The sequence below is a fragment of the Heptranchias perlo genome, chromosome 8 (genome assembly GCF_035084215.1).
Source record: "Heptranchias perlo isolate sHepPer1 chromosome 8, sHepPer1.hap1, whole genome shotgun sequence".
NCBI classification, from domain to species: Eukaryota; Metazoa; Chordata; class Chondrichthyes; order Hexanchiformes; family Hexanchidae; genus Heptranchias; species Heptranchias perlo.
Window position 1 is genome coordinate 15,763,240 of NC_090332.1, and position 25,877 is coordinate 15,789,116.

Below are 25,877 nucleotides of genomic sequence, written 5' to 3' on the forward strand. Positions count from 1 at the left end.
CCGTGGGCGATGGAACCGAAGAGGCCCACCAAAGGTTAAGCGTCAAATTCTGGGACCGGCCCTCCCCCATCCCCTGCAATGGAACCTTGCTGGTGGCCACCCCGGCCTGATCTTGAGGCCTCAATCCGGCGAGCTGCACTGGGACGCCAGTTAGGCATCTCGCAGCTCTCCTGTCAAATATAAATGAGGCCAGGGCCTCAAAATCGCGGGAGCTTCTTCGCTGCCAGAACGGCTGGCCGGCCAACCCACTCCGCTAGTTGGTCGTCCAAAAGTCAAAATTGACCCCAATGAGTGGAATTGATCAGGTTGCTGCAATGTAGCTTTCCAGGCCCAGAGTATAATGACTGGTGACTGCAGTTCTGCTTATTAAAGCCGGGTGAATCCAGGGAATTCCAAGACTGTCTCAAGCTATTGGACTGGCTCTGGTCATAGCAACAGTCAATAACATAATAAACATGGACTTGGGATGAGCCAGGTGTACAGCTGCAGGCTTTAAGTATAATGAAAGTACAGCATCAATCTTGATGATTATTTTATTTAAATAACCCGATGTTTCAAACTTTTATGTTTATTAATATTATCTGTATGAAAATTAAACTCAAGAGTAACACATGGTCAGTAGTAAATTTATATGTCACTCAATAATACAATCTGTAAGGTTGAGCATCAAAACCAATATGTTACCTTATTTTAAGCATTTCCACATGTTGGTGTATGAAAAATAAGTAATCGGAAGCTTTGAAGAAGTCCACAGTTAAATAATGAAGAAGTGATAAACGGATTCTTGTGTGAATGCCGACAAAGCAAGAAAGCAATTTTAACTTTAAATACTGAGGGCAGGAATACAGAGGAACTTATGAGTGTTGGTGTAGCAGTGGAGCTAACTTGAGATCTATCGATAAGCAGCAACAGGAACGGTGACAAAAAACTCCATAAAAGGAAATACTGTGTCGAGATTAAATTGAGAAAGTGCCAGGGTAGACAGAGGCTGCCACCATCAGCTCTAGCAATTAGGATAATGAATACAAGAATATGTTTTGTACTTACACAGAAAATGAGAAAAGCAGATGCTAACTAAGGTTTGTCTGCTCAGTGCAACTCTGAATGTATACTGTGAACAACATTCATCAGTTCATAATGTCCATACTGGAGCTAAGCTTTATCATTTCCAAATATAACTTTCTGATGATGATGAACTAACGTCATACGTTGCAGTTCGTCGATGCCAAAAGTCATTTCAGGGTATGCGTTCTACTGCTTTCAATCATGGAGGTTGGCCTTAAAGGGTACAAAAACATGGAAAAAGTGCTAGCAGTCTCAGCTGGAGGTTTTAACATCATTCAAAGTTTTCCACTTTGTGAAGAAAGAACTAATTAGAACTCTGGCATTCTTTTAATGCCCACTGCTTCATAATTCGAAGTAGGGGCTTGTTAATGGTGCTCAATATCGATTGATGCTATTTTCTGTTGGATGCAATATATTCTCCATCAGTTGCTCCTGAACTCAGTTGGAGCTATTTTATCTCCCGGATGGGTAAACATGCTGATGAGCCTTACAGTTGTGATATTTGCTGTCCTGATCACTGCAGATGACTTAGTACAAAGCAGGAGGAAAGGTTTCATACAGAATTCACAATCACTTCCACAAACTACTGCTGACGCTGTGTGTAGAGGCAAACAAGCAGATTTTTTGTCCCTATTAGAAATATAATGTTTGCAAAAGTTGAGTTGTCCAGGGAGGTTATACAGATTAAATCACAACTTTGCTTCTGATAATCAATTCCTTTAACCAGGATTGATGTGAGACTGATAGGCCTGTAGTCACCTGGGTTTCTTTCATCACCTTTCTCATATAATCTTTTTTTCAGTAAATGCTGGACTCCCCAGCATTCATTGACACCATCACTCCACAATCTTATCCCTGTCCCTCTTAATATCCTAGAATATGTAGCATTCAACCAATGAAGATTCATTTGTTTTGGGCCTTTTTTTAGCCTATCTAGGACCTTTGTGTCATTTATTTTGAAGTTGTTAATCCTAGAACACAAGAACGTAAGAAATAGGAGCAGGAGTAGGCCATACGGTCCCTCGAGCCTGCTCCGCCATTCAATAAGATCATGGCTGATCTTTGACCTCGACTCCACTTTCTACTTTGATTATCAGCAATCATTCAGAGGTCCAATCCTCTTTAGTGAATGTTTGGAGAGAGAAACGCTGGTTTCCCACTTCTGAAGTGGCTAAATGGTCACTCATAACTACTATATGCAACATCTGGCAATGTGGCACAGAGCTTGTTTCCAGGGCTACAAAGACTTAGCTTTACATAAGGAAAGCTCATTTAATGGGCATTAGTTGGAATTTGTGAATGTTTTCCTGGACAGGAGAGAGGTTCTTTTTCATTCAGTGGGCATTAACACCACCAAGGCCAGGCACCACAGTGGTATCCAGATCGCAGATGAGGTCAGGAAGAATTTCAGTGACTCTCACAAAAGAACAAAGCGGTGCGAATACTACATAAATGAAAAGTCAAAAGACCAGAGATATGGATTGTGACACCATCAATGGCAAGCTGCTTGTAGTTTAAGTGTCCTGTTGCCATCACAATATGTTGCAAATTTTAATTGCAGTTGCTGTTTTCATACTGTAGTGGTCTGTGTTCCTCAGCGGGATAATGCTGTTAAACCTCCTTGTCTTTTTTTTTGCGCTAGAGCTTGCTGATCATCGTTAAGCTGCACGCTGATACCTGTATCAGTGGCAGTGTTGTGCAGCACGGAGCACACCATTATTATTTTGGCCAACATTTCAAAACATGCACGGGGTAGCTGATAGAGACTTGAAGCACTGTTTGAGCAAAATCAATCAGCACCCTGCCCAAACTTGGGCTTCACAGTATCATACCTCAACCTTAGAGTATGAGCTGTGCAGAGAAACCAGAAACCATACCTCGCAATACAAAGGCCATCCAGCACACAGAAGTTGATGCTTTCCTACCCTGTAAGTGAGGTAATTGTCAATCATTTGGTATGCACCTTTGCAAAGACAGAATACAGAAAAAGTACAGTGTACGGATCATATGAAGATAAGGACCACTTATGGGAATGGATGTTAAACCATTGAGAGAGAAAATAATTCTCTAAAAGCCCCAAATTGTAACATGTAGTTATAAATATCTAAATTCAAGAAGAATCTTATTTGCTTTCATTGGCCCATTAAGCACAGCATATTAATTGGCACAACATACCATTACTCCTTTCATTAATTGAAAAGGGAAAATATTAAGAATAAAAAACATTAACATTATAGAATAAAGAGATCTATATGGTCAACAAATATTCATCATTTTTTTTCACATTGCGATCCATCGCTTTTCATTCTTAATCTATGGTAGGAAGCAATTATTACTAGTTATTTTTTATTAAGAAAGCACTGGTCTTAGCATGAGTAATTCCCATTTATAGAATTCAATTAAGATAAAAGCTACGAATGGTGAAGTTTACACATTCGGTTTGAGCAGTGCCATGGAAACTAAATGAGAAGCAGTAAAGAGACATCTTCTGCTGCCATTGTTTTGTAAATGTAATTTTCCTCATTGACATCCTGACCAATTTCACAATTTGCCCAGGCAGCTGTAACCAAGGATTCTATTGCAGAAAAGCTACAGTTTATCTGCAAAACAAATTGCACTGGGCTGGCCTATTCCTTGAAGTAATACATCTATGGAGCAATTCCATGATATGGAGAATTGCAGCGGCATTGAAAGAGCTGTCTGTTCAGGAGGTCTCAGGCACGCTCCAGAAGTAGTTTGGGTGGAATATTTATTAACTTTCCTAATGGTCAAGGCCTTCCAGGTTGTGTCAAATAATGTTTTATGTTACTCAAATAATGAGTTATGTTTTAACATAACTCATCAGTGTGTAAACATAGGGATGCATCTGTGTTTAACGTTTGCAATGGGCCATGTAGCGCCCATTGTTTCGGTGCTACACGGTCTCTCTGACATCCAAGATGGCATCTTGGATGTGCATGCACGTTTCCAGCGTGACGTGCGCTGGACACCATCTTGGTATAGGAGTTAGCGCATGCGCAGATAACAAATGCTGGAATCATGTAAAGCAGGGAGAAAATGGATACAATTGATGTGCAAAGCTGACTTAAGTGATAGACACCATTTTGGGACTTAACGCTCAACTCAACGCACAGCCTTAACCCTGACCATCCGAATGTGTCTTAGAATGTTGAGACCTACCAGCGCTATTTATGGGACCATGCAGGATTTACAGGTTAGTGGCTAGATTATTGCTATAGAGATATTTGTAACTGTTTTTGGAGGTCTCCTAGACTTCAATACTAGGACGTGGTGATATAGCCTAACATTTAGAGCCAGAATGTGCAGGAGTGAAGTTAGGAAATGCTTCTACAGGCAAAGGGTGGGAGGCGTTTGGAACGCTCTTCTGCAGACGGCAGTTGATGCTAGCTCACTTGTGAATGTTAAATCTGAGATTGATAGATTTCTGTGAACCAAGGGTATTAAGGGATATAGGGCTAAGATGGGTATATAGAGTTATGTCACAGGTTCACCATGATCTCATTGAATGATGGAACAGGCTTGAGGGGCCAAATGCCACTGCCACTTGCTGCTTCCTGATATGTGCCACCTTCTTCTGCAAGAAAGCAGGATGTATGTCTGGGTGATTTGCCAGTGTGTGTGGCCTGTGAGTTGTGGGTGGGCAGCTTGAAACAGTGGTAATGTGTAAGGGTGAGAGGAAGCATCTGGTTGGAAGAGTTGACTACCGATGGAAAGAGTTTGTTGGTATGTGGGTGATGGGGGGTGTAATGCGCAGTGCAGTTGGTAGGAGACGCCACTTGACAGTTGACATCACTCATCTTGACCATTCATGTCACAGCATTGAACTTCTTCCTGCACTGCATCCATGTTCATGATGCTGTGTGCCTGGCATTGACTTCATCCCCTGATGCCTCCCACTGCCTTTTGGATATATGTCTGGAGGGCCTCTTGCCCCCCCCCACCACTTCCCCCCCGCACGGATATAGGATGTCCCTCCTTCTGTCCACCTCTTGCACCAAGGTCTCCAGTGCATCAGCAGAGAACCTTGGTGCACGCAATCTTGCAGGCCTGGCACCCACTCAGATGGGCAGATTGATGAGGTCTGGTGTGCAGATTGGAGAATGTGGGATTTAGTAGTGCGCAACCTTTATTCAATGTTTTAACATAACTCATCAGTGTGTAAACATAGGGCTGCATCGGTGTTTAACGTGTGCAATGTCTGATCTCCGTTCAGACTCCGTGCAAACAGTAGACTGTTATTTTCAGCAAATAACAAGTACCAGCTATCTTTAAAAGATTTCTAAGAAACATCCTCCCTTTAAGAGATTGGGCTCCCCTTGCTGGTGGAAATTGCAAATTGCATTGATTCCACATGCAAGGCCCAGAACGGAACCCTGATTGCAGGTTAGTACTCAGGCCGGCTGAAACTCACGTCCTGCCTGCGCAGGGGTCATTGGGTGCGAGGTAATAGTGCACCATGCTATCCGCGCCCAAAAACAGCCCTTATCCAATTCTTCCCCCCATGTCTTTAAGCTTTAGTCACAATGTATCTTAATTATCTGCTGCTTGATAATTTTAGTGCAAAAATTGACAAGAGTATAAAGTACACTTTCCCGACTTTGGAAACTATACATCAAATTTGTTAAGGGTGTGATGTTTGCCCGAGGAGTCACTACAAGCAAATCGTTAACTTGTGGAAAGCTCACTGGGAGAATTCTTAGCACACATTTCTGCAGGGGCTCCGATTGCCCGCTGTAGCTTCGGCAAACGATTGGTGGAAACCCCAGAGAAATGGTGTTAATGGCTGTTTTCGCCTTTTCTCCGGGCTTTTCGACAACCTTCCGCAGACGTTACGGCAGGAGATTGGAAGAAACCCCATGGAAATTCCAAGTGATTGTATTTGTGGTGCTTCAAAACCAATCACTATTATTAATTTTAACTAGGCTTGCCAACTATCATGGGACTCTTCACTTGTCCCTCCATTAGCTCCTACGAATGTTGGTATTGCCAGAGATCCTTTGTCATGTCTTTTTTTTTCAGTTCCTGCTATTCGGCTGAAGCCTTGGAAATGCTCCAGTTACAGATGGCTTTCCGATGAATTAGCAGACAATATTTATCCATTTTAAATTCCACATAAACATCACGTACTGTTAGGTGAAAGGAAAAATCATTCAAAGGAAACATAGATGAAAATATTTTTCATAAAAATGGCAACAAAAATTAATAACAGAAGCCAGAATTAAAATCATTCTGTAAAACTGGAAACAAAAATAGACCCTTTAAGTGCTCCACTGGTCAAGGAGCTTTCCCTAGGCCCATTCCAAATGGGCAAAAGGCTCAATCACACCCTATGTAAACATAAATATTGCAATAGGCTTCATTTCAGTTTATTATGTTATAAAATGAAGATATGGGTCCTTTTCTGTGAGATCACTATAGACATCTTGCTGGCATGAAAATAGCCAGATTTTATAGTCGTTCAGTGCCTTTCAGATCCTGTGCCACTGGCCTTAGAAAGTGGAAAATATATCCTAATTTGTTTTTATCCTCCCACATTTTTGGTTAGAGAGATTAGCACCTCATTGAAGTTTGATGGTACATAGTTTGAGGAAGTTTATATGTGGAATGAGAATCCAATCCAAACGCGTGACTAAAGCGAAGTCATGAATTAGCCAGTCACCTTGTAAAAGGTCATACTGTACCTGGACACCTTCCAAAACCAGTCATCTCCTTCAGAGATCTAAAATTAATAACTGGACAAAGAATATTAGATTATTGGAAATGTTCCTCTCTCAGTAATGACATTGACTTGTTTGTAGAACAACATAGGTATTTTCCAGTTAAATCCTATTTATTTTACATTATTCTTGCTGAGTTGCATTCTGTGCAATGGGATAATGCCAGCCATTAAACATTACCACCCAAGTGGTGAATCACCAATTAAACCAATTATTAAAGGGCAAAGCTGATTTAAATAAGCCTATTACTGGTTTTGAATTACTTTCTGAACACTAAGTTTGTGTAATTAAGGCACATTTGCACTAGGTTCTAATATATCCCCTTTGTAAGAGAAATGTTTAGTCACTCTCCTAGATGAGACTGCAATGGTTTGTACAAATCACTAAATGCTAGTGTTAAAAGTAATCAAGAAGGCCAATGGAATGTTGGCCTTTATCTCAAGGAGACTGGAATTCAAAGGGTAGGAAGTGATGCTTCAGTTGTATAGAGCCTTGGTCAGACCCCATCTGGAGTATTGCATTCAGTGCTATGCGCCGCACCTCAGGAAGGATATATTGGCCTTGGAGAGGGTGCAGCGCAGATTCACCAGAATGATACCAGGGCTTAAAGGGTTACAGTATGAGGACAGGTTGTAGAAATGTGGATTGTTTTCTCTTGAGGGATGATCTAATCGAGGTGTTTAAAATGATAAAAGGATTCAATAGGGTAGATACAGAGAAACTATTTCTCCTGGTGGGAGAATCCAGAACAAGAGGGCACAATCTTAAAACTGGAGCCAAGCCGTTCAGAAAGCACTTCTTCACACAACGGGTAATGGAAATCTGTAACTCTCTCTCCCAAAAGGCTGTGGATGCTGGGCCAAATGAAATTTTCAAGACTGAGATCAATAGATTTTTGTTAGGTAAAGGTAACAAGGGATATGGGTCAAAGGGGGGTCAAAGTAAATGGGGCTGAAGTAAAAAATCAGCCATGATCTAATTGAATGGCGGAACAGGCTTGAGGGGCTGAATAGCCTACTCCTGTTACTAGGTTCCTAACTTCTGGAATTCCTTCTCATTGAATAGGATACCATCACAGAGGAGCTTTAGGATTCGGAAGCAATTTGTGATACTTGATATGATTCTAAATTAATGTATTAAAGAGCTGAATTAAATATAACAAGTGGAAATTCCAAATATTTTCAATTAATTTTCTGGCACAAGGCAATCCAGCTTCTAGGTGCATACAGTAAGGAGAAGAGTTTGCAGAAGATACATTTACCAGAATACACCAAAAGAGAGAGCAGAGGACATAGGATCAACTTGCAGCAATGCTTGAATTGTAATAGTAAAAAGGTTCCCAATAACGAGAGGAAAAGGACCTTGAAATGGAAATGATGAAAAAATCATTTTTTTTCAACAGTTCTTCAATAAGAAAGAAATTGAACAATGTTCATATTTTACAGATTCAGTAATAACTTTCAAAAGGGAATTGGATAAATACTTGAAGGGAAAAAATTTACAGGGCTATGAAGAAAGAGCAAGGGAGTGGGATTAATTGAATGGCTCTTTCAAAGAGCTGGCACAGGCACAATGGGCTGAATGTTCTGCTTCTGTGCTGTAACATACTATGATACTATGGTAGCTACTTCATGTAGCTAAAAATAACTACACTACTGAGTAATTTTGTAGTTAAACTCTGAATAATGCTTGAAGTGGAACTTTTGGGAGAAACCATCAGTAGAGTGTATGGCCGTAGAAGGGATCTGATTTGTTTGCCTCCAGCTGCTTTGGTCTGCTTGTCACCCCTGACAGTTTTCTATTTACCAGCAGGGGGTGCACAGAACCTTTTAGAAAACTTGAGGCTCACTGATGCTTCTGTTATACCAGCAGAGTGAGGTTGAATTGCCCTCAGTTCTACTGTAATATTGCCAGTAATCTGCTACCCTAACAATAGGATGACTGATTCTTCTGGAATCGACACGGATATTCCCATTTTTACTTCCTCAGACCTCCAGTGATGTGTGGACTTTCATATTGTCGGTTCTAGTGTAACAATGGGCAGGGCCGATGAGATAGGGGAACATGGCTGCAACTGTATCTGAGCTCGGGGGGTGGGATTTATGAATGAAACTGATCAGGGATAATAAAACATGCAGTAAAGAAATAGAAGAATAAAAAGAAGTTTCTGAATTTCTGTGTTCATAATTTATAATGGTGCTTTTCTTGACTTTTTCCAGCAAATGAATCAATAATGTTATTGAAATCTACAGAACTTGTTAAATTACTTTCAATGGCAATAGTTGCTAAACCATTCAGTCTTGACTGGCCCATAGTCGTGCGGTGGTAGTTCTTCACATGCTTCAGTGCACTAAATGATCTTTCTGCGCTGACCATAAACACTGCTACATAGCAAAATATGCAAAGTGTAACCATCAAGTTGGGGAATAGTTTCTGAAGAGAGACTTCATGCAGCTTATTTAGTAAATGAAGCGGCAGTAGTATTTTTTGGTCAATGTTTTCCTTGTAAATGCATTTGAGGAACTCTAATTTTTTTGGTAAGTGTAGAATACTTGGGAAGAACAGGTGACTTTGGACCTGTGCGGGGTGATTTTAAACCCCAAGAACGGGTGGGTTGGGGCCGGGTGGGAGTTGGAAATAGTTGTTTCTTTTAGGTCGCAACCGCAAAATTTTCAGACTTTACATTCCCAGTGGGAAGCCTGTACTTTTACTCGCCGACGTTAAACCCAGAAATAAAGCCGGGTTGCGGTCGCGACCCAAAAAACAACTATATGGACTATGGATGAAGAAGTGTTATTTTGTTAGTGTTAACCTAAATCTTTGAGACTGGGTCAAAATTCAAACAATTGAGAAAAATCTAAACTTTTGTCCCATTCAAAAGATTGGCACGAGGAATAGCCTGATCATTGTTTTTTTAATTAAAATATCTAAGTGAAGGAATTGCACTTTTTTTAAGAAGTGTATCGTTCTTAAATCTTTACCTCCCATGGTCAAACCATATACAATTTACTGCACCCCAATTTACCAGGCAGTTCATTATTCGGAATAATTTACCTTGCTCTCCAACTTTCCTTCTCTCGCTCTGGGAAGATTTATCTCTCTGTGGATCCTTGGCTGAGAGTGGAGACTTGCTGCGTTGGAAATTGCAGATATAACAAAGACCCCAGGCAGGCCACATTACCGCATTGGTGCGTAACATGACTATTTCTTTCAATTGAATGGATACTTGCAGGAAAGAAAACACTTTAATGACAAACTGACTGCCTAACAGGTAACAGATACATCTTCATAAGCTCAGCTTCCCAAGTGGATGGATCACGATTTTTCTACCTGCTGATTAATATTCCTAAGATGTAAGATTGTATACCTTATGCCTGTCAGCAACATAGAGAAAATGTAGACTAGCAAGTCAGTTCTGATGAAAAATCATCGACCTGAAACGTGAATTCTGTTTCTCTCTCTGCCTGATCTGCTGAGGGTTTCCAGCATTTTCTGTTTTTTATTTCAGTAGATCCATGTGGTGTTTTGCTAAATGGTTCAGAATTTTGCATGTACGAATGTCAAGAAAGTGGCTCAGAGCATGCAAGTTAATCATTTGGCCCTGAGCTCTGCAATGCTACTAACCTGTGTGTGATTGCTGCAGAAATAACAGTCAAGTAGGCAACGGGGAAACATGGGTGAAAGCAGTGCTATGTTGCAACGATTGGTTTTACTAAATTGTTCTATCTTATTCAGCTGCTCAAAGTAGTGATTGGCACAAATGACCCTGAGGACAAGCTCATTTTACAATGCCCATATTGCTCTCCATTGGCTATTTTCTTTCATGGAAATAAATTAATTTAATTGACCACAACAGATAACATCATTAATTTAAAAAAAAACTGGAAATGGTCAGGTTCACAGACAATACTAATTTGGTAGCTGCAGTCTGCTACCAGCCACTATGTAGACCACCCTCCCCCACCCACCAGATGTGCCTCTCCCACTTTTGCTGCCAACACTCGGTCTGGATCGCTCATGGAGCTGTGGGATTTTCCACCTCCCCCAGGTTCGGTGAGCTGCCCAGGACCCCAACTTCGTTCCTGTTTTGGGTGAGAGTTGAAAGTCGACCCCATTGTCGCATAAAGTCTTCTGGATATGGTTGCTTTAAAGCGTTCTGTTATTTCAAGTCAGCCATGAGCATTTCCCACCATTTAGCATTTTAAATCTTTAATTTCTTTTTATTTCAGTCTCCATGGGAATGTAAAAATCATAAATCTAAAAGTGTATGTGCATAATTGTCAATATTTTTCGATTAAAAGGCTCAAATTATGCATGCTATGATCTTTTTATAAGCAGATGACTTACACAATTTGCATTTGACATCGTTAACATTTTGATAGGTAGCACTCTATTGCTGGAGAAGGATAATTAACTTCAGGTATTGAAACCTTGGACTGTGCATGAAAAACATCACAGATCACTGCATTTTCAGTGTTTGTATAAGAAGCATCAATTATCATCAGCTTCTAAAAATAAGAAATAATTTTCCATCCTCCTACCAGCTCATGCTGTACAACATTTTCAGTCTCCTCTATCCATGAGCAAATAAGTAATATTTTCTCCTCTCCTCCCCGCCCAAGAGTCCATTCTTCATGTGTGAACCTAGACATTGAGTACAGACAGGGTGTTTGACTGTAGAGACTGTCACAGCTGAGACAGATCCTGTTTTAATTCTGTTTCCTGTAGGATGTATGTATGTTTAGCATTAGATCTGCCCATGTGCATAACACTACACTTTTCTAAGTTAAACATCATTTGCTGAACACGGCCCATTCTCCCAACAAATGTAGATCTGCTTGCAGTAGTTGAGCATCCTCTACAGGCCCAAAACTCGCACATAGCTTGCTATTGTCCACAACTTGTGGATCATTCCCACAACACCTAAATCTAGGTCATTAATGAAGATAGTAAAGAACAATGTTCCTAACGCTGATCCATGCGGAACACCAGTGGTAACCGGCCTCCAAGCAGATCCAAATCCTTTGACAACAACTTTCTGTCTACAGGCATTCAGCCAACTCCCAATCCACCACAGCAGATCACCAATAATTCCACAAGATTCTATCTTGCAGAGAAGCCTCTCGTGAGGTACCTTATAAATCATCCTACTCTCAATCATCAGAAAATTGATGGAAGGAGACATCAGTAATGCTATCAAGCAGCACTTACTCACCAATAACCTGTTCACTGACGCTCCAGGATCACTTGGCTCCAGATCTCATTACAGCCTTAGTCTAAACATGGACACAGTTGAATTCCAGAGGGTTTACTCCTGATTACTATCCAGCAACCCCCTCCTTGAAGTGCACGTGTAGGTGTCAGGCTGTGTCAAATTGCCTGCTGATGTCTGTTACTATCAATACTCACATGACCAACTTCTCGGGTGAGGGAGATTGTACTTGTAGAACCAACCCAGCAAGGATTCGACATCTTCAGTAGAGGATGAGGAAATAACCCAAGTACAATTGAATAAAGACCATCTCAACTGAACCCAGAGACGTACTACCTATCTTTAGTGTTTAGGATGACACCTGCAAGATTGAGTACTTCAGTAACAGCAGTATCTCAAATCATGCTGCTGAGAAATGAACAACAGTACCAGTTTGTGCAGCTGAAGTTTCGCATGGTGCAAGCATGGGAAAAAATTACTTATAAAAGATGGCTTTCCATTGACTGACATTGGAGTGTTGCGGACAGTAACACTTTCAAGGAATGAAATTTGTTTAAATTTGATGTTAAAATATTAAAATGTGTACATTAACCCTTTACAAGTTACGAGTTAAACATTTGCGTAATTTAAGCAAATACGTTATGCTACACTAAATTAGGTCATCATAAAAGCATTGGCATTAAAACTCATGTTGCTGCTACTGCGCAATAGAATTGAAACAAAACAAAACTGCAGTGCTAAGCCAATCTCCAATGGAGGCCAATTTAACAGATTGCCCACACCACAAGATTGGTTTCCACTCAGGAAAGCAATTCTTTGGGACCACCTGCTAACAGCAAGGTAAGCTTTTGAAATATACTGACCTGAATGTGGAGCCTGCTCGTCCTGAACCTTATAGGAATGCAAGCCCCTGCTCCCCCCACCTGATCTAACCACCCCCCGCCCAGGCTCCAATCTATCCACCTCCCCCCCAACCAGGCTCTGATCTACTCCGCCCCACCCCCGATCTACCCCGCACCCCCATCTACACCCCACCTGATCTACCCGCCCCCTTGATCTACCTGCCCCCCCAATCTAACCGCCCTCCCCATTCTACCCCCCTTGTCCAATCTACCCACCCCCCACTGATCTACCCGCACCCCCCAGCCTCCGATCTACCCCCAATCCCCCGATCTACCAACCCCCATCCACCCCCACCCCGATCCTACACCCACCCCAATCTAACCCCCTCCCCCAACCTCCAATCTACCCCCACCTCCCATCCCCAGCTTCCCCACCCCCTCAACTACACTGAGGCCGTTCCCTAAACCAGCTGCAACCAAGCACATGTGGGGAGCTTGGCATTACCTCCCCATTCTTTTCAAATCTTTTCATCCTCTCTACATGTGAGGAAGCATTTGGCTGTTGCTTGGCAGCTGACCCCAGTGATGCACTGGTATTGGGAATGCAGAAGTCTGGGGAGGTTCAGGAAGTGACCCACAGCCCACCACATGATGGTGCAATGGATTATTACTCTTTTTTTTTATTCGTTTCTGGGATGTGGGCGTCGCTGGTGAGGCCGGCATTTATTGCCCATCCCTAATTGCCCTTGAGAAGGTGGTGGTGAGCCGCCTTCTTGAACCGCTGCAGTCCGTGTGGTGAAGGTTCTCCCACAGTGCTGTTAGGAAGGGAGTTCCAGGATTTTGACCCAGCGACGATGAAGGAACGGCGATATATTTCCAAGTCGGGATGGTGTGTGACTTGGAGGGGAACGTGCAGGTGGTGTTGTTCCCATGAACTGCTGCTCTTGTCCTTCTAGGTGGTAGAGGTCGCGGGTTTGGGAGGTGCTGTTGAAGAAGCCTTGGCGAATTGCTGCAGTGCATCCTGTGGATGGTACACACTGCAGCCACTGTGCGCCGATGGTGAAGGGAGTGAATGTTTAGGGTGGTGGATGGGGTGCCAATCAAGCGGGCTGCTTTGTCCTGGATGGTATTGAGTTTCTTAAATGTTGTTGGAGCTGCACTCATCCAAGCAAGTGGAGAGTATTCCATCACACTCCTGACTTGTGCCTTGTAGATGGTGGAAAGGCTTTGGGGAATCAGAAGGTGAGTCACTCGCCGCAGAATACCCAGCCTCTGACCTGCTCTTGTAGCCACAGTATTTATATGGCTGGTCCAGTTAAGTTTCTGGTCAATGGTGACCCCCAGGATGTTGATGGTGGGGGATTTGGCGATGGTAATGCCGTTGAATTTCAAGGGGAGGTGATTAGACTCTCTCTTGTTGGAGATGGTCATTGCTTGGCACTTGTCTGGCGCGAATGTTACTTGCCACTTATCAGCCCAAGCTTTGTTGTCCAGGTCTTGCTGCATGCGGGCTCGGACTGCTTCATTATCTGAGGGGTTGTGAATGGAACTAAACACTGTGCAATCATCAGCGAACATCCCCATTTCTGACCTTATGATGAAGGGAAGGTCATTGATGAAGCAGCTGAAGATGGTTGGGCCTAGGATACTACCTCCGAAGAACTGCACCCCCGTGGTCACAGAATCAGCTTTTTAAAGAATCTTATTGTTTGGGGACAGGATGTCCTCATAGATTGACAACCATCTTTTGACCTCTGGCATCTGGGTTTGGATCCGATCAAGACTGCTGGGATGACAGTCTCCTCTGTCTTTTGGCTATTAGGGCCTATGTGCAATCTGTGTGCATGCACAACAGAAAAGTATCCCTAATTTGGCCTAAAATTGGCAATCTGACTCAATAATGGAATCATGGCTGCAGTGTACCGGTACCACTGCTCTAGATTTGCTCCATAATTCAAGGTCAGCTCATTTACATAATTTGAGGACGCTCCTGATGTGTGGTACATGGCACACTGGCAACGGCATGGGGTCAAGGGGCAGGAATGTCAGGCATCAGCAGCAATGGAAGGCAGTAACCATTCATTGCCGCCAGTGTTTTTTTGCAATGCAGTCTCATGGGGGATTTTCGTCCCATTGGAGGATTTGGCTGGTGAAAGCTAACAGTGACAGATGCTTACAAAGAAAAGCACAACGAGCCCAGGAATTCTTAAAAACAACAGCAAGGCACTGAGCTCCTCAAGCTTTGTGGGAGGAAGTGACATCATTCGAGGGGCTGAAACTAACGTGACACCTTCAGAACCACCTGGCCTGGAAATGACACCATCTGAGGCTCCAGAAACCGGAAGTAGCTGCATAGTGTCACTATTCATTTCCAAAAAAAATCACAGGGGAACGAGTAAGTAGAGCACCAGTCAGGATCAGTGTGTTTTTTTCTCCTCCTGAAGTGCCCATTCTAAAAGACGCTTAACGACAGGAGCGTTGCTGAGGCTCTATACTTGTATTATGCAGAGGGGTCCCTATTTTAAATTGCTTCTAGGGCCTTAATGAGCCTATGCACATTTTGTGCACAGGGTACTTAACCCACTTAATTGTGGATGTTATACTGGGCTGTGCCAGGTACCTAAGACCTCATTAGACATGGGTTGGGTAGTGTGTTTCTTGATCACTAGCACACAGACTTTATTTTGTGTCTCCATTTTGGATTTCCTTTTAGCTTATTTTTGTCTGATCCTCCTCCTTCTCGAGACTCACAAAAGCTGATAAATACTTAAAATTTAGTTTCAACGTTTATAAGATATAGAAGATTGAGGAGTGATCTGCTCGAGGTATTTAAAATGTTAAAAGAATTCAATAGGGTAGATATAGAGGAAGCTATTCCCTCTGATGGGGGAAAGTCAGGAATGAGGGGGCATAACCTTAAAATTAGAGCCAGGCCATTTAGGAGGGAAATTTCCCACACAAAGGGTGGTCAAAATCTGGAATTCTTTCCCCCAAAAGGCTGTGGATGCTAGGACAATTGGAGCTTTCAAGACTGAGAACGATAGATTTTTTGTTAGGTAAGGGTAAATGGAGTTGAATTCCAGATCAGCCATAATCTAATTGAATGGCGGGGCAGGCTTCGATGGGTTGAATGGCCTTCTCCTGTTCCTATAAAGGTTGAAAGAATATTTCAAATGCTGCCATTTATTTCTAAGCAAGCACGTCTCTTTAAATTTGAGCGGCTCACCAGATAGATTGGATTCCCATTAGGTTAGCTCCTGATGCAAGACCAAGCTGCACTAGGAGCTTATGCTAATTATTCAAATGAGCTGACCCCTGAAAATTGTGGGCAGTCAGCTCAATGCACTTTTGATTAGCTTGACAGTAGCAGCTGACCTTTACCAACATTATTTCATTGGATTTGCAAAATTAGCTGCCTGTTGATGAAAATTCATTGAAGACCCTTAGTAACGAATAATTGACATCAAAAGAGACGGGAATGAGAAAATTGTGCTTGTAATTTTTGTATTAAATTTAAATTTTGGTGTCTGGTTGATATTTTTTTTTAAAAAAGGAAAATTTGGTCAAAACCTGACATTTGGCTACCCTGCTGAATGGTACTTTCTGGCTTTCTTAGGAATTGTAAAAAAAAATGATAGCAGAACGTGGTGTAATAATACTGGCTCATGCAATTCAACCAGCAAAGTAAACATATCTGCTGTTTGTCCCTGCACAGAATGGATGTGCTTTTCAACCTGCCAAGTGCCTGCCTGTTCAGCTTTTCTTTTCAGATATGGTATCGTGGGAGGAATTGGGTTGGTGAGATAGGGATGCCGCATTTCAAAATTCTGTTTCTAGACAATTTTACAGAGGCTGTGAGATGGAGAACGAAGAGAACACGGGGATTTCATTTCAGATGTGTGTGTCTGTAAATCTGGAGTGCTGCTGGGACTGGTTACCTGGCACTTACCAAGATGATAGAGGCAGAGGGGATTGAGGATTGGTTATCAGGTTGTCATGGGGCCCCAAAGGATAACACCGTTTGACAAAGCTCCTCACATAGCAAGATGTCGGAGTTTAGTGAATGATTTTTGGAAAAGGTGCCAGAAAAACTTAATGCTATCACAGAGCACAACAGACCCAATTAATTGAGTACACATGCCTGGCCCAGGAGGAACGTCTCTACTGACGGCTGGAAGTCAGCCCATAATCAAAGACATAGAGACAAAGAGATGTGGGCTTGTCAATTCTCTGTCATCAAGGTATAAATGAACAAAAGCAGTCTTGAAATCTGTGGCAGCATCAATCTTCATTTTTTTGTCTACACTTTGCAACTGAATAGCTCGGCACAACACCGAAATATTTTATTACCACTGTCAGAGCCCTTTCGTTTCCTAGCCTTCTTCTTACGATGAACAATAGTCCTGGACCAATTCGTACTTCAAACACTTCTTTAATTCATCTCCCCCCACTGTTTGCAGGTGAGATTTCTTAAAGGGCCATACCCTTACTCTAGGGTCAGGGCCCTCATCAGCCTATGACTGACATACCAGCCCCCAGTCACTCTGCTACACGTCCTCTCTTTCACTCCCCCCCCCCCCCCCCTGCCCCGGCCCATCCCCCTGCATAGAGCTATCGGCACTAGCGGCCTGCGCCGCTAGGCAATACGCTCAGGAGAGGGCATTGGCGTTCCCGTGAGCTACCCCCGCTCTGTGTTCCACCTCGAAACAAAAGGGCTGGAGTGACAAAAGCCACTGGGTAACCTGGGCACTGTTTTCTCTATTAGACCACATCCATTTGAGGGGCTTGTGAATGGTCACGAGGAGAAACTGACACCCCAACAGGTAGAACTTTAAGGTTTTGATCGCCCATTTAATTGATAGGCACTCCTTCTCTACCGTAGAGTATCGCTGTTCCCTAGGCAACAGTTTCCTGCTCAGGTAGCGTACGGGATATTCCTCTCCCTTCACTATTTGAGAGAGTACGGCGCCCAAACCTACCTCTGAGGCATCGGTTTGCAAGACGAATTTTTGACTAAAGTCTGGGACTGTGAGCACAGGATTATTACACAGCGCTTGGCTCAGGTCCCTGAAAGCAGCTTCCACCTCAGGGCCCACCTAACCAGGTTAGGTGCCTTTGCTTTAGTCAGGTTGGTAAGGAGGGTGGGGGGCGACATGGGTAGCAAAGTCTGGAACAAACCGCCGGTAGTAACCTACGATACCCAAGAAAGCCCCTAACTTGCTTCTTACTCCTGGGTTGGGACCAAGCTTTTTTCGCTTCCACTTTATTCATCTGAGGCTTCACTAACCCCCCATATACCCTAAGTGTTTGGCCTCCAACAACCCAATGTGGCACTTCGCTGGGTTTGCTATGAGCCCCAAATCTTCTTAGGCTGTCCAATACAGCCTCTACTCCATGTAAATGTGAATACTAGTCTATACTATAAATAATGACGTCATCCAGATATGCGGCTGCACACCAGGTATGAGGTCTCAACACTCGGTCCAGGAGCCTTTAGAAGATGGCTGGGGCCCCATGTAATCCAAATGTCATGATGGTATACTGGGAGAGCCCTCGGGAGCCCCGAAAACCGTTTTTTTCTTTCAGAGCCTCTGTTAAAGGGATCTGCCAGTGTCCTTCGGTGAGATCTAAAGGTGGTAAGATAATTAGCTCTCCCCAATCAACTCATCCACCTGGGTCATCGGGTAAGCATTGAATTTAGATAATTCATTCAGTTCCCAAAAGTCATTACAGAACTGCCAGTTCTGGAACCAACATAATGGGGCTACTCCATTCACCATGTGACTCATCAATCACCCCTAATTTCAACATTCTAAATCTCCTGGCCATCCTCCCTCCGTTTGGTTTCTGGGATTTGGTATGGTCTTACCTTTATTGTACCTCCTGGTGGTGTCACCAAGTCATGGCAGGTTGCCCTCCTGGGTCGAGATATGAATACATTGTGGTTTTGATCTGCCAGGTGCTGAGCCGACCTCTACTGATCCTCAGCTAGTTCACTGGTGAACTGTACTTTGTAGCTTGGGTTCAGGGCCCCCTAGCACTGCCTCCACCACTGCGAGGGCTTCTCTCTCCATGGCTTCAGGAGGTTCATGTGGCATATCTGTTTAGGCTTTCTTCTCTAAGGTTACCTGATCTTATAGTTCACTGGGCCCACAGCCGCCATAACCTCATAAGGTCCCTGCCACCATGCAAAGAGCTTACTTTTGGGTGTGGAGACAAGGAACATAACTTGGTTGCCTGGTTGGAACCCCCTGACCACAGCCTCTTTATTATACTGGGCTCTCTGGTTGCCCTGTGCTCTCAGTATGGGAGTAACTGTCTCGATCCACTTTCATCTTCACTACGTGTTCAATAATGTTTTTGGAGGAACGGTTTTGTTCCTCCCATTCCTCTTCAGTGATGTCAAGGATTCCCAGAGGCTGCCGCCCAGACAGCAGCTCAAACGGGGAAAACCCCATAGAGGACTGAGGCACTTCCCTGACTGCAAATGTGAAATACGGTATCCCAATTTTTCCCATCTTTATCCACAGCCTTTTTTTAAACATACTCTTGAGGGTTCTATTGAACCGCTCCACAAGGCCATTGGTTTGAGGATGGTACTTGGAGGTCCTTAGACTCATAATGTGGAGCAAGGTACAAAGGTTTTTCATCAGTTTGGACACAAAGGAAGTCCCCTGGTCAGTTAAGATCTCCTTTGGGATCCCTACCCTGGAGAACAATCTTCACTAATTTGCTTGCTATGTTTTTAGAGGTTGTAGTCCTCAGTGGAATCGCCTTGAGATACTGCGTGGCATAGGTCAACAACTACTAAAATATATTGGTGTCCTTGGGCGGACCTCTCCAGCGGTTCCTCTAGGTCCATCACAATCCTTTCGAAAGGCACCTCAATTATAGGAAGAGGGACTAATGGAGCATGATAGTGAGGCCTGGGTTCACACAGCTGTCACTCTGGACAGGAGGTACAGAACCAGCGTACTTCCTCATACACCCCTGGCCGGAAGAACTGCCTAAACGGCCACTCCTGGGTCTTCTCCATCCCCGGTGATCTCCGAATAGATGCTTGTGGGCCAAGTCAAGGACTATCCGCTTATGTGTCCGTGGCACTAGCAATTGCTCCACTTCCTCCTGCTGTGTAGAAGGTCGACCTTCACTATATAATATGGCCCAGATCCTTTTATTTTACCCTCAACAGGGTGCCCATTTATCACTACTATCTCTTGTTTTATATTTTGGAGGACTGGATCAGATATCTGCTCCCGTTGAAAGTCCAAAGTACCCATATCCAGTCCCTCAAAGTTTAGCCCGTCCGCTCTTCGGAGGTAGTCTGGAAGAGCTTCTCCCTCTCCATTCATACCAGGCCCTGGTTCCACCACTGGGGGTGGAGAAGCAGAGGGAATAAGGTCTTGGTCCCCTACTAAAACTCTAGGCACCTCCTCCCTACTTCCTCTTGCTTTCTCTTCCCTCCATTCCCTTTTTGATTTTTTTTTGTTCCCAGGATCCCTGATACAACTCCTGATCTGAAAACGGAAAGACTTTGAGAAGCTCTCAAAGAACCTTTCCTGTAGGCTTTCTGGAACCCCTCCCATTGGATCAGGGTATTAAACACTGGGAAATCCCTCCCCAGTATTACGGGTCAAGGAAGCTTCGGGATCACACCAGCTTTTATTTCCCAGGCACCTTCCTTCACTTCTACCTTGACCCAGGTAGTGAGGTAATAGGATCAAGTCAAACTTTAGAGAACAGGGTGCCTTGTCCTCCTGGAAGGACCAGGCATTGAACCTCTGAGCCACACAGTTAATGTGACACCAGCCCTGGCGAGGATCTCTGTCTTCAACTGAAGGTAGTTGGTCACTGTCTGCAGCTTCAGGTCAAAGTAGGTCTTCTGTGCATTGTCTACCAAGAACAGGGCCACAATACCAGCCCATTGGTCTGGTGGCCATTTCTACTGTTCAGCACAAGGCCAAGAGGTAAGCCTCCACATCATCCTCTATTCATTTTCTGCAGCATTAGACTAGATCTTATAGGTTGGATGGGGAATCCCTCACTCTCCATCTGACCCCACTGGTGCGTCAATTCTGAGATCTCTATCCAACTTTGGGTGACCTGGTGCAATCGGAGTTGGGTGGTCGTCTGCCGGGCTTCAAGGACCTGAGTTGTCTTCTCTTGTGCAGTCTGGTGGGCCTCCTGTTGGGCGTCAAGGATCAGAGTGGTCCTTTCTTCTGCAGCCCGCATTAGTTCTCTAAAGATTTCCTCCATTGGGGTTGGTCTCTTTCTTTCTACTACTAGAGACACAGATCCCACTTCTGACACCAAGGGCTCGATTTTCCAGTGAAGTAGCGGGTGCGTTGGGGGAGGGGGGTGGCCTCCGAAAATCGTAGAAATCCCGAGCAGGTTCGGAACCCGGCTCCAACCCGCAGACTTCCAGGTTTCCCACTGACGTGTCTGGGTGTGCGCGCCTCCCGAATGCGGAAGTCCCACCGGCCATTAAAGCCGGCGGGATGATTGTTAAGAGACTTATGTAGATACTTGAAGTACTTAATTTTGTCCTCATTAAGGCAGGAATCCAATTTTTAAACATCCTCAGTGTGTTTCCCGTACTGTGGGAAACACTCCATGTTTTAGGTGACGTGTTTCAGCCAGCAGCCAGTTGAACATTCAAATACTTGTTTGATAGATGGGGAGAAAAGGTGAGTTCTTGCTGCAGGGCACTCAGTACTTTCGCACAAACTTTTGGCTGCAAGATCTTTGTGTTTTCACTGAATATTCTTACTTTCCACTCACAATTCTTCTGTTCACACATATTTAACAACTTTTAGGACCCCCTCAAATTCACACCATCAGGATGGAGGGGTGCCATGGCTGCATTCACCACTACATCCGAGGACGAGCATCATCACCAGCCTTGCCAAGCACGGTGTACACTTCTGCCACTTGGAGCTCCACAACACAGTGCTGTGCCACAGGCACCTGCACAAGAGCACAGAGGGCAACAACAGAGAGAGCGACATCGCAGGAGGCACTACCCTCGCCATAGGGTCTACAGACCAAGGCTCAGCTTCCTGGACCTCTCTGAGGAGCAGTGCCAGGTAGTCGCAGACATCTGCAGCCTCCTTCATGCTGAGCTGCTCCCGGCTGGGCCGAGCGGCATCTCATTATCCACCACTGTCACCACTGTCCTCAACTTCTTTGCCTCCGGATCATTCCAGGGTGCCACCGGGGACATCGCCAGGGTCTCTCAGTCGTCTGCACATGAATGCATAAGGCAGGTCACCGACTGTTTGTTTCGCAGGGCTTTGCAGTACGTCAACTTCCCCATGGACGACCTCATGGCAGTGGGATTCCATTCTGTGGCTGGCTTCCCACGGGTGCAGGGTGTAATTGATTGCACCCATATAGCAATACAAGCATCTCCACACGAGCCAGGACTGTTCACCAACAGAAAGGGGTATCACTCCATCAACACACACCTCGTTAGTGACCACCGCAAAAGATTCCTTCACGTATGCGCCAGATTCCCTGGGAATCCAACATCCCGCCCCTCTTCCAAGCACTGAACACCCTTAAGGGCTGGCTCCTCATGGACAAGGGATACCCCCTGCACACGTGGCTCGTGACACCTCTGAGGAACCCCATCACTGGCCAACAACGTCGGTATAATGACAGCCACACCACCACCTGCTCAAGATGTGATTTAGGTGCCTTGATTGTTCTGGGGGAGCGCTTCAATACGCACCAGAGTGGGACGCATTATAGTGGTGACATCGCACAACAGAGAAAGATGCCGCTTGAGGAGGCTCCATCCACATCTGCCATCCACATTGAGGAGGAGGAGGCGGAGGAGGAGGAGGAATCCATGGGCAGAGCAGTGGCTCACCTGGCTGCTCGTGAGGCCAGGGAGTCACTGATATGTGAACGGTTCTCCTAACATCAGACAGTGTGAAGAGTCCAGTCATCACACCACCTGGAAAGAGCAGCGCCCACACCAGGCCGCCCACCCATCCCTGCACAAAACAGTCCTGCAATTACGCATACACCCACTGTAAAGTGACCCAATGGGTGGCATCAAGTGTCGCTGCTCATGGTGAACCTCATGAAAGGGCCCTATCACAAAAGCCAGTCAAGAATGGGCAAGACGTGGCAGTACTGGTGACAATCATAACATTTAATGTCACTTTAACAAAAAGCAAATATAAATGAAGAACATGACAGTCTGTCAAACACCTTGTATATACTCTTTGTGCTCACAAAACCTTCGCCTTTCTCTTACGACTACTTCTATGTGGTGCATCCCCTGTGGCTGCAGCAGAGGTAGTGGCAGGTTGGTCATGTTCATGCCCTGACTGCTTAGATGCTTTGGGCCTATGGCCTCTGGGTTTTGGAGCCCGTGAGAGCCCCTCCAAAGACTGCTTCACCTGTACCTGTGTAGGGGAGACTCGGCCACCTGGAGAGGAGGCAGCATTGCGGGTACTGGTTGAGAGGGAGGCAACGGGTGAGACCTGGGAGCGCTTTGAGTGGCGTCCCCACTTCCATGTCCCCTTTCGCCATCTTCCCTCCCCTGGGCCAGGGCCACATCACTCCTACCACTCTGCTGGACAACAGTTTGGAGGACATGTGTGAAGCTTTGTAAGGCCAGTGCTAGTGTATCTGTCTGTCTGTCTAAGGCAGCAGAATGTTGTTCATCCTGAGTCTGAACAACCATTGTCAGGGCCTGAATGGACTCATTTGTGAGCCGTGCTTGAAGCTCAATGGAGGCTAGCCTTCTCTCCATCGCAGACATTCCCGCACTATCTCAGAGAGTTGCTCACGTCCCTGTGACAGTATCTCAAAGGTACCCTTCCATATCTGTGCCACCATTCCACTCATGCAGGAGTTGGACTCCTCCATCCTCTGCGCTATTGTGGAGAGTGCACATGGCACCTGTTCCAGCACCTCGCAAATGTGCTGCTGTCCCTCGATCATTCACCTTTTAAAGGATGGCCCCTGGGGTTCAGCATCTGTGTCCAGCTAAGCAGAGCCTGGACAGGAATGCTCCCACCGATGCGGACTCTCCACAGCTACCCGTGCCACCAGTGTCTGCTCGTGCTCACTTATGTGTGGTGACTCAACAGATGCTAACCCAGCTAACTGTGTACTAGGACCCACTGAGGTGTGCGTATCTGCACTGGTGGATGGCTCACTAAGATGTGACAGTGCACCCTCAGAGGCTGGCAGGTCCTCTGAGGAATCGCCCTCTGCAGTCACTGTGGTTGCTGAAGGCCCTGTAAGAGAACAGAAGGCAATATTAAGCATCATTACATATGTGTCATGTTGTGATGAGCATACTGAGGTGTTGAAGATGGCAAGGCATGTTAACATCAATTCATGTTGTGTGTGGTGAATGTTAAAGTTGTGTCACCAGACGTTTGTGGGGTGCCAGTCTCGCCATCCCCGACGGACAGGCACCCGAGGGTGTGGCTGAGCTCCAGCGCCTCCTGCACCGTGTCTGTGAGGACCACTGTTTGTTTTGGCCCCCCCTCCGGTCCTCGCCCTCTCGCGTGCATTTTACGCCCTCTTCTGGAAAGGGACAAGAACAGACGTGTGAGTTAGTGATGGTGAAATGGCCAACCGATGAATGCAATGCTTTGGGTGAGGCTGACCATGAAAGAGGTGCATCAGAGGTTGAGTATGAGGCAGAGCCATCACATTGGATAAGGATTGGGGTGAGTGGTAGTGGTGGGGTGTCTATTGGGGAGGTGAGGAAGTGCAGGTAAGTTGAGGCTGAGCCTTAAGTGGGTGTGAGGAGTAATGTGATAGAGTAGTGTTGGCAGTGCAGAATGAGTTGGAGGGGGCGGTGATGTGCAACACGGAAAGTAGGAGAATCAGTAAGTGTACTCACTTTGGCTGACCTCGTTGGGTCATTGAAGCGCTTCCTGCACTGGACCCAGGTGCGGGAGATGTTGCTGCTGCTGGTGACCTCCTCTGCCGCCTTGGTGGCAGAGGCAGGGCCACTTCCTCCCGTCTGCCGGGTAAAACACTTCCCTCCTTCTCCTCACCCCATGCAGTAGCACCTGGAGTGAGTCATTGTTAAACCTTGGAGCAGCCTTGCTCCTGTGCTGCTCCATTGTGGTGTGTGGGTGTTTGCTCCAGCAAAAGCCTTTGGAGCAATGGCCCTTTAAGTAGAGCTCCTCCAGCTGACAGCCTGTGATGCGGGTGCGCAGTGCACCCGCTGCGCAGCTTTCGGACGGCAAACCCGGAAGCCATCCCGCCTCCAAGCTAATATCGGGGCCCAAATGTCACAGAGTCCTACCATCCCATTGCCTTCTTCGTACGACAAACAATAGTCCTTGACCAATTCATACTTCAAACATTTTTCTTTAATTCATATGACACAAAGTCACACTACAGTACCTTTGGCAACACCTGGTACATTTTCCCAGTCCTCTTCCTTTTTAGGACCTCGCCCTTTTATTCTCATCTGACTGAGGAAGGTCTCCCCTCCCCCATCTCCAGCAGCAATTACTGTTTGCAGGTGAGGTTTCTTCAAGGGCTGTGCCTTTACTCGGGGATCAGGGCTCCACCATACCGGCCCTCAATCACCCTGCTACACCACATTGCACAGTCTTAAAAATATTTTCAACAGTGGTTTTTACGTATTTTTGTAAAAGTATTGATTTTCCATGTACAAGAATATATCTTATTGCTTATCATAAATACACCATCTGATTTGTTACACTGCATCCATCTACAGTGCTGTGCTTGTGTGGAGTGCAGTGTTACATATATGTTATGCTTATCTTCATCTTCTCACCTCAGAGCTGTCAACAGTAAGGAAATATTAAGAATGAGATTTATATCCAAAAGAGAATAATTAAAATCCATTTAAATAAGTACAGTTGTGTTCCTTTTCAGGAGTGGGATATATCAAAAGAGGTCACATCTTTGAACCAAAATGAGTGCTGCTCAATTGTGTATAGCTTGCATATCAAGGTAATACTAATTACCCTGGTTTTAATACATTCTTTAATTTTGAGATGTCGCCAT